This window comes from Augochlora pura, chromosome 5, assembly GCF_028453695.1.
Source record: "Augochlora pura isolate Apur16 chromosome 5, APUR_v2.2.1, whole genome shotgun sequence".
In the NCBI taxonomy this organism is placed as follows: Eukaryota; Metazoa; Arthropoda; class Insecta; order Hymenoptera; family Halictidae; genus Augochlora; species Augochlora pura.
The window spans coordinates 6,589,013-6,603,583 of record NC_135776.1 but is presented as its reverse complement, the minus strand read 5'-3'; positions in this window follow the sequence as shown (position 1 = coordinate 6,603,583).

Below are 14,571 nucleotides of genomic sequence, written 5' to 3'. Positions count from 1 at the left end.
ACTACAATTTTCCACAAAATACAACTCTTATAAGTCGATACCCATCCAACCCCCATAAAACCGTCTAATAAGGAGCCCAGTTATCGAACTTTTCCCGGCCGCGACTTTCCTGTCAATTTCATGTGTACGGCAATCCGCTCACGTCTCGTCTCGCGTGAAATTAACCGCGCTCGAGGGACTAAACTAATTTGTCTATAATCGAATATTCGCGATATATCGTGCAAGTTTAATTAAATGCGGACTGACCGGATGGAACCCGGGCCTCCGCTGTCCGCTCCCATCCCCCCAAACTCCCCCCGTTCCTCCCTCGTCCCGGATACACCAACCCCCGCGCGAGTTTGCGCGTCTCTTGCACACACACACACACACATACAGACATACACACAGTGATCGCGGCGCGTCCGTAATCGTCGCTGAAACGCCGATAATTAATGCAGAGATTTTTCTATCGGGGCTCGCTCTCGATTACAGGCCGAAATAGTTGCCGGATAATTGCGCGTCCTGTTAATCTTACGACTAGAATTCGCCATGGCTCCGCCATGTTGATCGGTGACGATTATATGTATAATACGTATTGTACGGCAGCGTAGTCGGATATTGTTTAAACCGTTTCGGGGTAAATGTTTATCGAAGATAATTGTTCGGATGGATACCTTTTCGTTTGGATAGTTTATTCGAATAGTTAGAGTAATTGTTGTTGGTTGTCAATTTTACTGTTCGTTTATTCGAGAATAACTTTTTAGTTAAATATATGTTTGAGATGTATGATAGAGTATAAGGTATGATTTGTAATATGATAAATAAGACAGAAGATATTGTTTAGATTGTATAAGAAAATGAAATAGAAAATGTGGTATATATTGTATATTAAAATGACATAGAATATATGGTATATATTGTATAATCAAATAAAATAGAAAAGATGGTATATATTGTATATTAAAATGAAATAGAAAATATGGTATATATTGTATAATCAAATAAAATAGAAAAGATGGTATATATTGTATATTAAAATGAAATAGAAATATGCCATACAATGTATAATAGAATAAAATAGAAAATATAATTACTATTTCTCGACATAGCCATTTTTCTCTGATAAAATTTAATTATACCATAAGCGCATGACACAGTCGAACTATATTTCACTAATCCCTCAATATAAACATTTTTCTATAATTGACTCGACTTACGTTTTACATTAGAATTAATAGAAAATAAGAATATACCGATATAATACACAGTTAAGTATTTCCATAAAAACAATAAAAAGAAAATATAAATAAACGAACACAAAAATCTCAGACGCTCCAACGACACTCGAATGAAAAGAAGAATCATCGGAGACAGACTTGCCACCGACGATCCCCCATACGATCGCTATGGCGTCGATCCACATAGGCGTCGCTAATTTTCATAGCGATTCAGACGATTGGCAGTCGGGGGTTCAGCACGGCTTTCCGACAGAAATTACGAGAGGAACGCGTTCGTATATATAGGGCCGGGTATCAGATACGTCTTGATAAAGTCAGTGGGCCGGCGGGCGAGCCGGCGAGCGAGCGACGAGAACGCGGCGTGACGAGCGCGATTCGGAGCTGTTTATGCGCGTACGAGCGATCACCTGCGAGAGAGCTCGAATTGATTGGTGGAAGGAACGGAGGAGAATCGGATCGATCGGGGCTCGCGTTGGCCGCCCGGCCGCCCACGCATCAATTCGTCCGTCCATCCGTTTGCCCGTCGTTCTATCGGACGAGATCGGCTCTCTATATCCCTGGCAACGTCGGTGGTCCATCCGGCTCTCCCAGGACAATTTTCACCGACAATTAGATCACCGGCGACCGTGTTTCGCCGCGATGTACACAGGAAAATTTATCGGTCGGACGGAGGACGGATATAGGCGACTCGGTCTTGGCAGACAATTCGTATTTGCAACAGAGAACGACACCGCAGACCGGCTGCGTTACTCTGCCGCCTTGTTTGCCGGGCCTTTGGGCTTTGATCCGCGAAACATAACTCTAACAATTCGATAGACACTTTTGTTATCTACTTTTGTTAACTTGTATTGCGAATAAGCAGTTTTTCACGCTGCGTCGATTAGCACTTGTTTCTTCTTAACATTTAATTAATTGTTCTTGATATTTTATTAATATTTTTCTTAGTAGGAAGAGGTAATTTTTATTTATTGTATTGTCTTTATTTATAATTCTGCTTGTAGAGTTTGGTAATAAAAGAATTTAATTTTATTTCGATTTAGGAGAAATTAATGATATTTATTTTTAGGGGATGTTGTACGGAATCTTTGTCATGACTCGTTATTACAGTGTAAAGGGTTAAGGTTCTTGACTATTTTGTTGATAGAAATGTTCTTCGTCTGCGGAGGAAATTATAATAAATTTTAATTGGTTCGTTGGAAGCATTGTTTAAGTCGAATAAGACGAGAAATATTGCGGTTACGAATTAATTCATATCAGAAATCAGAAATTATTCTTATATTATTCTTATTATATATATATATCAATATCACAATTTATATTTATATTAGAAATATATTATCATAATATGTTCATATCGGAGATAATAGAAAATCGAAATATACAATATGAATATAAATATAAATGTAACGCAATATAATATAAATACAATATAAATATAATGCAATATAATATAAATGCGATGTAAATATACAAAATATAAATGATAGAAACTAGTAATCTTCAAATACAATACACAGCTAAATATTTTATCAAAACCCAAAAAAATATCAGAAACAACCATAGACAAAATTGAATTAAATTTTCAACTAAACATCGCTAAACCTATAAACACCGCCTTCGATTTATAATTATACCGAGCACACAGTTAACAACATTTCCCGCACACAATGCACGGTTGCGCAACGTATCCGACTGCGAACTGCGATTTTTCTCATGGGTGTTAATTCCACCCCCGTGTGCACGTGACCCCCGCGGCTATTTCTACCTCGATTCGTTTTCTCGCGCGGCAATTGTTTCCGATGCGCCGATTTAACGAGCTTCCGATAGAGATACCTCTCTCACTCTCTCTCTTATTCCATTCCCGGGGCCGTGAAATCGACGCGAAAAGAACGTGGGGGGCAAGGAGCGACGGCAACGGCGGCGCCGGTCGAATTAATGAATTTACTGGTCGATCATTTAATTTCCTCTCCTACGGTCAAACGCTCAAAATTGCTGGATTTGGTACGGCCAACCCTCCTCTCTTTCCTGTCGGTCGACCATCACCTCACCTCCTCCACCTCCCCCCACCACCCCTTTCTCGCTGCGGTTGCTCGATAAATCGATCCGACGATTTCCGGTGAAAATTAACGAGTCGAGTTTTCGGCCATTTAGAAGATCCGCGCGCGGTTAATCAACCCTTTGCAATCGAGCGGGGCCACACTGCGGCGCCGTGAGAAATTGTTTTATCGCGTTTCAAAATAATTTTAACGTTATAATGACACTATTTAATATTATAATGTTATAATATTAATAAATATCATATTAAAAATATTAAATATTAAATACTATAATATTGTAATATTGAAATATTATAATATTAATAAATATCATATTAAAAATATTAAATACTATAATATTGTAATATTAAATACTATAATAATGTAATATTAAATACTATAATATTGTAATATTAAATACTATAATAATGTAATATTAAATACTATAATATTGTAATATTAAATATTATATTATTAAAATATTAATAAATGCAGTAAGTACGTCAGATGAAATGCAGTAAGTTGCTTCGAACGAAAACACTGTAGGTTGGAAGGACCATTTTAAATTTCGAATTAAAATAGCTCCGAGTGCAAAGGGTTAACTGTCCGGAACGAATGCGATCTTTCGGTATTTTTCTCCGGGAATTAAGTGCAAGGTTTTTATTAACGAGTGGCTTAATAAATAATACGAAGATTGAACAACTTTTAGCAATTTTTCGCTATTGTTTAGAATTAATGATAATCGAAATATTATTTTAACAATTTTGGCTCTAAAAAACGATATATAGTTATTGGTTATGCTTGAGAATAGGTTGCTTTTTAACTGTAATTCTAAAATAACTTTTCTCACTTATAGCATTTCCATTTTATATGTCAAAATTTATTTATGCATATCTATGCATCTTTTGGTCGACATTAAGAGGGCTAAAAGGAGTAATGGTGACTTATTTCGGAGGTGTTTTATATTCATGGTAGGAATTCTTATTTAATTTTTGTTATTTGATGTTTTTATTTAATCTTGTTTATATCAAATCTTCATTTAACTTTGTTTCATCTAATTTAATCTAATTTACGTCAAATTTTTATTTTATCTAATTTGTGCCCAATTCTCATTTTATATAATTTAAATCAAATTTTATTTTTATCACATTTATATCCAATTTTCTTTTTATCTAAAATATATCAATTTTTCATTAAATCTAGCTAATATCCAATTTTCATTTTATCTACATTATATCTAATTTTTATTTTTATCTACTTTATATGCAATTTTCATTTGATCTACTTTATATGCAATTTTCATTCGATCTCCTTTATATCCAATTTTCATTTTACCTAATTTCTATCAAACCTTCATTTACTTCTCCCTCCATCAAATTTTCATTTCCATTCATTTCTATCAACACTCCATTTACCCCCATTTCATCCAAATTACCATATACCTCCACCAATTAAATTCACTACAAACAAGAGCAAATAAAAATTCGAAGCGAACAAAACCGAAACGAAAATCCGAAAGTAAACGAGCTCCTGAAACAAATAAAAATCGTCTAACGAACAGGAAAAACCGTAAAAGAAATCACTTCGCGATCGATTGGAACAGCTTTGCCGAGCACTAACCGCGGATCATTATTTCAAACGAAACGCCGGGCGAAAGTATAATTCGCCGCGTTTGAAAAAAAAAATAAACAACGCCGCCCTAATAATTTCGGTCGCTTGGAACAGCGGCGTTGAAAAACATTTCCGTCGGCGTCGTGAATATCTCCGCCGCGGGGGCCGGTGGAATAAAAATTGCATATCGCATTTGCAGAAAATCATTCGCCTCTGTATTCCGAGCGTAAATAATTCACTCGACTCCGAAAGTTGGCGCGCGCGCGCGCACCGTCGAAAACACGGCTCCCATTTCGCCGGGGCTGGAAATATTTCAATCCTTATTTAACGTCGACAAATTCTTTTTGCCGGTGTCGTTAAAGCAAGCGAGAGAGAGCGAGAGAGAGAGAGAGAGGGAGGGAGAGAGGGAGGCAACAAGCCGCAGGAAAACCGGCCGCGACGCGGAACACGCTCGCCGCCGCCTATTTTTGTGTATCCGTTACGAATGAAATTAACGTGCGAGCAATTATAAACACGGTGGCGCCGGGCGAGAATTCAATATCCGCCTCGGCGAAGAAACAACGAACAAACGCGCGCGCGGCGGCGGCGGCTCCATTAAATATTCATGAACGCCCAAATTGGGCATTGCAAACAGCCCGCGCGCCGCGAAAAGCCAAATACTGAAAGTTGGGAGCGCGAGCGCGTTTCCCTAAACGCTCCCAACAAATATATTATTTCGCTGCCGGACAATTTCCGGGGCGCGACGCTTGTTAATCCCGTGTCACCAAATTCTCCGCTCGCGTCATAATTAAGCGGATCGCCCGCGAGCGCGCGTTGCACGCGTTTCGAGAGCGAGCGCGGTTCGGTCGTTCAAGTTTATCGGGTAACAAGTTTCAAGTCCCTGTAATTTTCAATTTCTGATACTTGGATGAATATTATTGTACTAGTTGCTTTCTATAGATTATTTACAAGTTGTGTGGAAATTATTTGCATCTTCATGGCGACCTGAGATTTATTTTTTGTAATTTTTAAAAGGGTAGGAAGATTGAGGCGGTTATTAGAGAATAATGAATTCTGTACGAGTTTGGGTTATGTATGTCTTTTTTAATTAATTTTTAGGTACTTGGATGAATTAAACAAAGCTAATGGTTTTCTATGGTTCGTTTATAGATTTTATAAAAATTATTTGTGTCATTATTGCGACCCAGAATATTTATTTTGTAATAAATACCGTTACTCCATGTATAATACGTGTTGGGTTATGTATGCCTTTTTTAAGTGATTGTTAGGTACTTGGATGAATTAAACAAAGCTAATGGTTTTCTATGGGTCGTTTATAGATTTTATAAAAATTATTTGTGCCATTATGGCGACCCAGAATATTTCTTTTATAATATTTAAAGGGGTAGTAACACTGATGCCGTGACTCCTTGTACGTGTTGGGTTATGTATGCCTTTTTTACGTGATTTTTAGATACTTGGATAAATTAAATAAAGCTAATGATTTTCTGTAGTTCATATATCAATTTTGTAAAAATTATTTGCGACTTTATGACACTTCGAAATATTTTTTTTAGTATTTAAAGGGGTGGGAAGATTGATTCGATTATTTCTTGTATTATTTTGAATTATATATGTCTTTTCAATTGATTTATAGGTGCTTGTTTAAGACAAAAATAACTACTGGTTCTTCTATATTTCATTTACGAATTATATATAAATTAATTGATATGCTTATTGTACTCTTAAATATTTTATAAAATATTTAAAAGGGTAGGAAAATGGATTCGGTTGTTCTTTGCACTACTTTAAATTGTATGTGTCTCTTTTATTAATGTTTTGGTACTAGAAAAATTCAAATATTGATTTTTATTTATAAATCATGCATATATCAATTATTTGCATCGTTATAGTGCTCCTAAATATGTTTTTGAATATTTGGGAAAGTAGGAAGATCGATTTTGTTATTGTCTCTACTACTCTGAATTTTTATCCATGTTTTTTCAATTATATGCTACTTTTATATGCTTTAACAAACTAGAAACAGTTCTTTAAAAATTATTAATACGATTATGACGTTGTAAAATGTTATTTAAATATTCTATAATAGTTTCGTCCACTATATTGAACTTGAATTCACTATATAGAAATGATTTATATAAAAATGTAGGTATAGAAATAAAATATTACTATTGAACTGTATGGAAATAAAACATTATTATTAAACCGTATAGAAATAAAACATTATTCACCAAATATTTTAGTAAAATTCTTCAGGTAATATTTGATTCGATAAATATACGCAACAAATTCTCCAAATAATATTTCAAATAAACATTTATTCCAAAAATCGAATCAATCAATCGAACACAAATTTCCCACGAACACTATTCCCACTAAAATTGTATTCGCATAACATTTGCAATTTTATTCCTACAACAATTCTCTTCCTACAATACATCCGCCAAGACTTTACTCAAAAGCCACTTCGAACCCCAAACAAAATTTAATTCCCACACAAAACACATCGAAATAAATAAATCCTCCGAAAGCCTCGAATAAAATTCGCATCCTCTCCTCGCAAAACATATTAAAACATAACGCGACCGTCTCTTAACCATGGAAAAATGACAATCCTCGCCGCGGTAGGCGATCGATCGTTGAAAAAAAAGGAGAAAAGGTCCGCGGCCGGTTTTTTAACGAACAGCTCGCCGAGAAATCGATTACATCCGCGAGTGAACGGTGGACAGTATAAAAACCGTGCACCATAATGCGATTGAATTGCATCATCGAAAACAATCGAGCTGGTTGGTCGCCGAGGTAGAAAGAAGTCGATGGAAAGTGAAAAAAGGGAAGACGACGACGACGACGACGACGACGAAGAAGAAGAAGAAGAGGGTGCGGGCAGGAAAAAGAGGACGAAGAAATTCGCGATCCAGCACCGAGCGCAAGACTCACCGAGGCCGACTCGTTGCACTTTACAGCCGCGCGCGCTTGACCACGACAGGAGAAAAAGGTCTCAGGGCCGACCGGTCTCTACTTCTGCCGGCACCCTTTCCCTCGGACCTTGTCGTCCCTTACGGACCCATTCCCTCTCTTTCTCTTTCTTCGCCACCGCCGCGGCCCGCGCGCCACTCTTTCCTTTTCTTGAATGAGCATTTATTATCGGGGCAAGACCGTGTGGCAGCCTGCCAGGGCGCACTTGATCTTACTCCGTGCGCCTTGTAAAACACCACTTTCATACCTCCGCAAAGCAATTTAATTCAACGGCTTCTCCCCCCGTCCCTCCTCCTCCACCTTTCTCGGCTCCGTGCTCCTCTTCGGGGGCCCGGGTCTCTCGCTTTATTTCTCCACGGTATCCGGCGGAGAAGATGAGTATCGGAGCCGGGCCGTTATCAACGGCCATCTGAGGACCCCGCTTTAATCCCCCCTCCCCACACCGCCCTGGCTTTTCCGTCATTCGTTCGCCCGAGGGACAAGGCGGGGAGTAGGGAGGTGAACGGCAGACGGCTTTTATTGAAATGTTAATTCACGGACGGACCACGGCCGGATCGAGCGCGGGATATTAATTGGGGAATCGCGGAGCGCGCGGTTACAATGCGATGCCTGGCCGCGGGAGACGCGACCCTCGGACGCGGATTTTGCGAAGCACTGTTGCCTTCTTGTTATCGTTCGGGATGGTAACTGTGGTACGGTCGTGTAATCGATGGGGTCTAGTCGGTGGAGGGAGATAATGATTGCGCGATAAATTGTACGGTAAAAATGTTGTCGTTGTTGCTCGTGTTGAGAATATTGAGAATATTGGAAATTGTTTGTTAAATTATGGTAGTTATTGTTTAGAGCTCGATGTGTTTAGAATTTTGTGAATGATTTAAGTGTTGTGGGCGTTGTAAATTATTTAAATATTGTAAATGTTGTAAATAATGTAAATGTTGCATATAATGTAAATGTTGCATATAATGTAAATGTTGTATATAAGGTAAATGTTGTATATAATGTAAATATTGTATATAATGTAAATGTTGTATATAATGTAAATGTTGTAAATAATGTAAATGTATATAATGTAAATATTGTTAGCGTTGCAAACGTTGTAAGCATTGTAACATTGTAAATATTTCAAGCTTGGATAATTTAGGATTAAAGAAGTGCTTTTTCGAGGGGTAAACTTTCATCAATTTTAAAATACGTTCTCTTAATAATCTTTTATCTTTATTTAACCCTCCGATGACCGACAACTTTTTCAACGGTCAAAGCCCGACAAGGTCCCCAGGGACCTTCTCTATTAATATGGCGTGAGATACATATAATAGTTTTTATTGTTAACCGTAATAGTGCTATTTCAATCTTTTGTGTTCCTATGTTTGTTCCTATGTTGCAAAATGTGTATGGATATATATTTGGGCAGATAAGAATAAAATAATAGCAATATTATATTTAATTTATTGGTGTTGCTTCGGTGGCTACTGCGTCTGTAGCGCTAGAAGTATTGCATTTTTTTAAAACAGTGGAATGCTCAACACATACAGGAATTCGGCAAAGAAAGCAGATATAAGCATTCTTGCGTTGCTTATTCGACTCGACGACACAAACGACAAGATGGTCGATTACGACGTAGTGCCAATGGTGGTGCGGTATCTGTATTCGGTGGTGGTACCTGTTCCGATAATAAAGAAAAAGATACAGTCGTTTGTCTGACTGCGAAGTGGTGATCAATTCATCATGGATAATGAATGATGCGAGTGCAGCAATGTCAACGATGTTGTAAAACATGGCTAGTGGCCATCGTTTTGTTGCACGTTTACACGAATATGTACCCAACATTTGGTCCATTGTGTCAACACCGCATTTACTGGCATTGTAGTCGAGAATAGCTTCTGGTTTTTTTTTCGGGTTGATATCCTGAACTCTGGTTGTATAATGCTGAGTTGACAACAACAAAACAGCCTTGTTCTTTTTTGGAACGTAGGAGCACAGTGAAACATCTCCTTGATAGAATCCGAACAGTGTGCTGTATATTTCTCGTGATCTGTGTTTTACAAAAGCAGGTGGCACGCATTTTTTGTTGCTGCCTACGGTGCCAACATAAGCCAACTCTTTTGACTTCAAATACAATGCCAATTCCAAGGTTGAAAAAAAATTATCAGCATAAATGGTACGTCCGCTTTTCTCATACCGCTGCACCAAATTCAAGACAACTCGTTGTCCTTGATTTACTTCACGCTCTTCACCAGGCTGCTTTCCGCCATAAATCATACCCTTCAATGGGTAATATGATTCGGAATCGCAGAGTCACCACACTTTTATACCATATTTTGCAGGAACAATTGTTCGTCAACAGTCATCGATTCATGTGGTATATACGCTTTTTCCAAATTAGCCATCATCATTGTCCATATGTCATCTATAGCAGCCGTCTTACTTTCACGTAGCCATGCTGCGCGGGTATTACTATTATCAAATCGAATAGTTCTGTTGATGGCGTGAAAACGATTTTTACTCATTGCTGCTTTATACAGAGGCAAATGAGCGCATCACCGCCGCGCTGTGCCGATCGTGCACGTGTGTATTCGTTTACAATCACTTATTTTTTCGAAGTGCACCACTTCCTCGACAATCGTCCAAACCATAAAACACGAACAAATTACACGAAAATACCTCCACGACTAAAAGACAAGAACAAATTACATGGAATTACCCACAAGGTCCCTGCGGACCTTGTCGGGCATCGACGCCATAAATGACTTCAACCCGACGGTAATGATGAAAAATTTCACGGAATCGTATCGATGACGATTGTAATCGCTTCCAGACATCCCATTTATAAAAGTCATGAAAGCTGCGGCTGTTCGGACGAACCGTATTAAAATGCCGCATCGTTGAAAACGTCATTGGTCCCCAGGGACCTTGTCGGTCATCGGAGGGTTAACTCAAATTAAACTTGAAAGAGTTCGCTTTAAAATAGGGTAATTTTGTTTCAAAAAGAAAATTCAAGATCAACTAGAAAAATCGATAAATTCAAGTCAATAATTCAGAATTAAATCACTGTATTTTCGAAGGGGTAACTTTTCATCAATTTTAAAATGCGTTTCCGTAAGAATATTCGAATTCTATTGGACTCAAAATAAGCTTGAAAGAATACGCTTTAAGATAGGGTAATTTAATTTCAAAAAGAAAATTCAAGATCAACTAGAAAAATCGATAAATTCAAGTCGATAATTTAGAATTAAATCACTGCATCTTCGAGGGGGTAACTTTTCATCAATTTTAAAATGCGTTTCCGTAAGAATTTTCGAACTCTATTGGACTCAAAATAAACTTGAAAGAATACGTTTTAAGATAGGGTAATTTAATTTCAAAAAGAAAATTCAAGAACAACTAGAAAAATCGTGAAAACCGTGCCGAAAATTCAGAAAGAAATAACAGCATCACTAGGGGTAACTTTCCTTCAATTTTCTAGAATTCATTAAATAATAATCAAACAATAATAAAGTACTAACTAATTCTTATTTCCAATTCTTACTAACTAAAAATACATAAATTAAAAAATATACAAACTAGAAACTAATTACATCCGCACACAAACTTCAATAAATCCACCTTCGTTAAGACATCAGTTAAAAAACCAGACAAAGAAAAATCGTCCAATTAAAACGAATCAAAATCGATAATAAATCTCCAACAAGATGACAATTAAAAACGTCATAGGATCCCAACGCGCGCCCTATTTCATACAGAGTCTCTCCACGCGACGGACTGTGCGCGCGCGGCAAGAGAGAGGGCGGAGAGGTAGTCAACGAAATTTCCCCGGCAAGATTAATTAATTCGGTTCTTTCTGTACGATTGAATTCGTTTTTTCAATCATTCCCGACTGGCAGCGTCCGGCAATCGATTTCCCAGCGGAAGGCCGCCTCCGTCGAACTCTTTGTCCCCGCTCGCCCTCCCTGCCCTCCCCGCTTCCCCCTGCCTCCCCCCGCGGCGACCGATTTCCGTCAAACTCCTCCGTTCCGGCGGCACTGTCGAAAACAGTGATCAACAAAAAGTCATGAGACAGCCGAAACTCCCGGCGTTATGGAAACGAGGTCCTCCGTCTGCTGTCCGTGGCAGTTCCACGCCGCGTTCCGGTGTTTTTGCAACTTTCCCTCGCGCGTTTCCCTTTGTCACGGACGCGCGCGCGCGCGCGCACACCACCCTCGTGCGCCGCGCGACCCGACGGGGCCGCGATCTCGTATTCACGTACATTTCGAATTAATTGAACTGTACCGGCGGTGTTGCGACACAATGTAACATTGTGCTCCCCGAGATTAATAATAGCCGTCGCGTGCAGCGGAACACCGCGGGGGTGGCGACCCCGGGGAGGGGGATGAAAAGCCGTGGAGAAGGCGCGGAGGATCTTCGGTCGACGAATAAACATTTCTTTTTGTTAAGAAAGATTTTCGAAGTATATTTGCGACTAGGTTCTTTCAGTTATAGTTTAAATAATTCGTAATTATCTCTGCCGCCATTTACATATCGATAAAAGTGTATGAGTATCTGAATAGAAATTTTCTTTCGAGTTTACTTGAACTGTATTTACTATTGTTATTGTTTATTATATTATTTATTTTTAAAGCTGACTTTCGATGAACTATTGAGGATATACAAAGGCTAATATTATAAATTTTAATATATATTTTTGTCCTGAGAAAAGGATAATGGCATTGATATGTAATTCACGTGGAAAATGAGCTGAACTCTATGTTCAAATAATAATTTAGTTATTAATTCATGTAGTATTTAAAATAATTATTTAGTATTCGATACTACAATTCCTTAATTGTTTATTATCGATTGCTTTTGACAAAAATAACTACTCCAAAATTATCAAGAAACATCTCCGACTATTATATACATTTCTCTTAGACACTTTAAATTATTTTAGAAAAAAGCAAACTGTAGTAAAAGATATAGCAAATTGACATAACCTTGATGACTTCAAAGACAACATTGGACCCAAAGGGAAAGCAAAATTATGCCACCAAACGAATCTGATTTCAAAAAGAGTAAAAGACTTGCGAAATAAAGAGTTACATTAGCGAAAGTTTTGACCGCGTAAACGTGAACATAACCTACAAGACGACGAATTGTACATCACGCGGTAGAGTACGGTGGCGTTTAAAGCGCCATTAACGGAGCGGAAACGTCGAACAAAGGCCGTCGACGCGGCCGCGGGCGCATCGCGGGGGCCGGTGATACGGCACTGGCGGCGCGTTCCGCGATGGATCTCTCTCTCCCATTCTCGGTCTCAAGCCCCGGCAATATTTCCGATACAATGAACTAGTCAACATACAAACATATTGAAATACTCTCTTCTCTCCCCGCCCCGCAAGCTTTCGGTCCCGCTTTCGGCAAATACTGCGAGGGATTGCCCGGCTCCGCTTTTCACGGCGCCGCGCGCACACACACACAGGCGGGACCGCGCGCGGGATCCAATGAAAAGCCCCTGATATTCCTCTTCCGAATAACTTGATATTACACTCCTGCCGCCGGAATTGCATTTCGAACTCATTCCGCCGACGCTCCCCGGAAAAATCCCCGATAACGTTCTTTGCCTTTCCGATACGTTTTTATGAAATTTTTCGCGGCGGACGAACGGCTGCGCGCGCTACACTGAAACGCGATCTATGACTCGGATAAATTATTAGCTGTACTGGAAAATTTTCTGTTCTCGAACAGAAAGAAAACGATTAATTTTGTGGGTATTTAATATTTATTTTATTTATTTTATTGTTGTATTATTGTATTAGTAGATATAAGTTAATATAATGCGATATTAAATTGCGAATTTGTAGGAATTTTTCTCTTTCAACAATTTTAATAAGTCGAGGATAGTGTAAAAGTGTTCTTAAATTTCTTTTAATGTCTTCAAGGTTTTGTACTTTACTTTCAATAATTTTAACAAGTTGGAAATAGTGTAACAATGTTCTTAAATTTTGCTAATGTCTTCGAGACTTTTCACTTTGCTTTCAATAATTTTAATATGTCGGAAATACTGTATCAATGTCTTTAAATTCTTTTAATGTATTTTAGGTTTTATATTTTGTTTTTAACAATTTTAATATGTCAGAAATAGTGTGAAAATACCATTAAATATTCCTAATGCCTTCAAGACTTCGTATTCTACTTTTAACAATTTTAATAATTCAAAAATAGTATAACAATGTCTTTGAATTCTTTTAACGTCTTCGAGGTTTTGTACTTTTCTTTAAACAATTTTAATAAGTCGAAAACAGTGTAAAAATACCATTAAATATTCCTAATGCCTTCAAGACTTCGTACTTTACTTTCAACAATTTTAATTAATCCGAAATTGTTTAGCAATATCTTTAAATTTTTCACACGCTATCAAGACTGTGCACTTTGCTTGAAACAATTTTAATAAATCAAAACTATTATAACAATGCCCCTAAACTCTCTTAATATCTACAAGATCTTCGTCTACACACAGTTCAACTATAATAAATTCATGAAATCAATCTACCACTACAATATCCCCATTCAAGGTTCGACAAAATGGCGAACGGAAGTCGCATACAAAATCACCGCGAACAATCGTAAAATAGATGTTTCAATTGTTCCGTCATACAAAAGCCGCAAGAAAAATTGCCGGGTACGGTTGTTTCATATTTAAGGAAAGATCGTCGATCGTTCATCGTCGAAAGATCGCGGTGATCAAAGGGCGGGGGGAA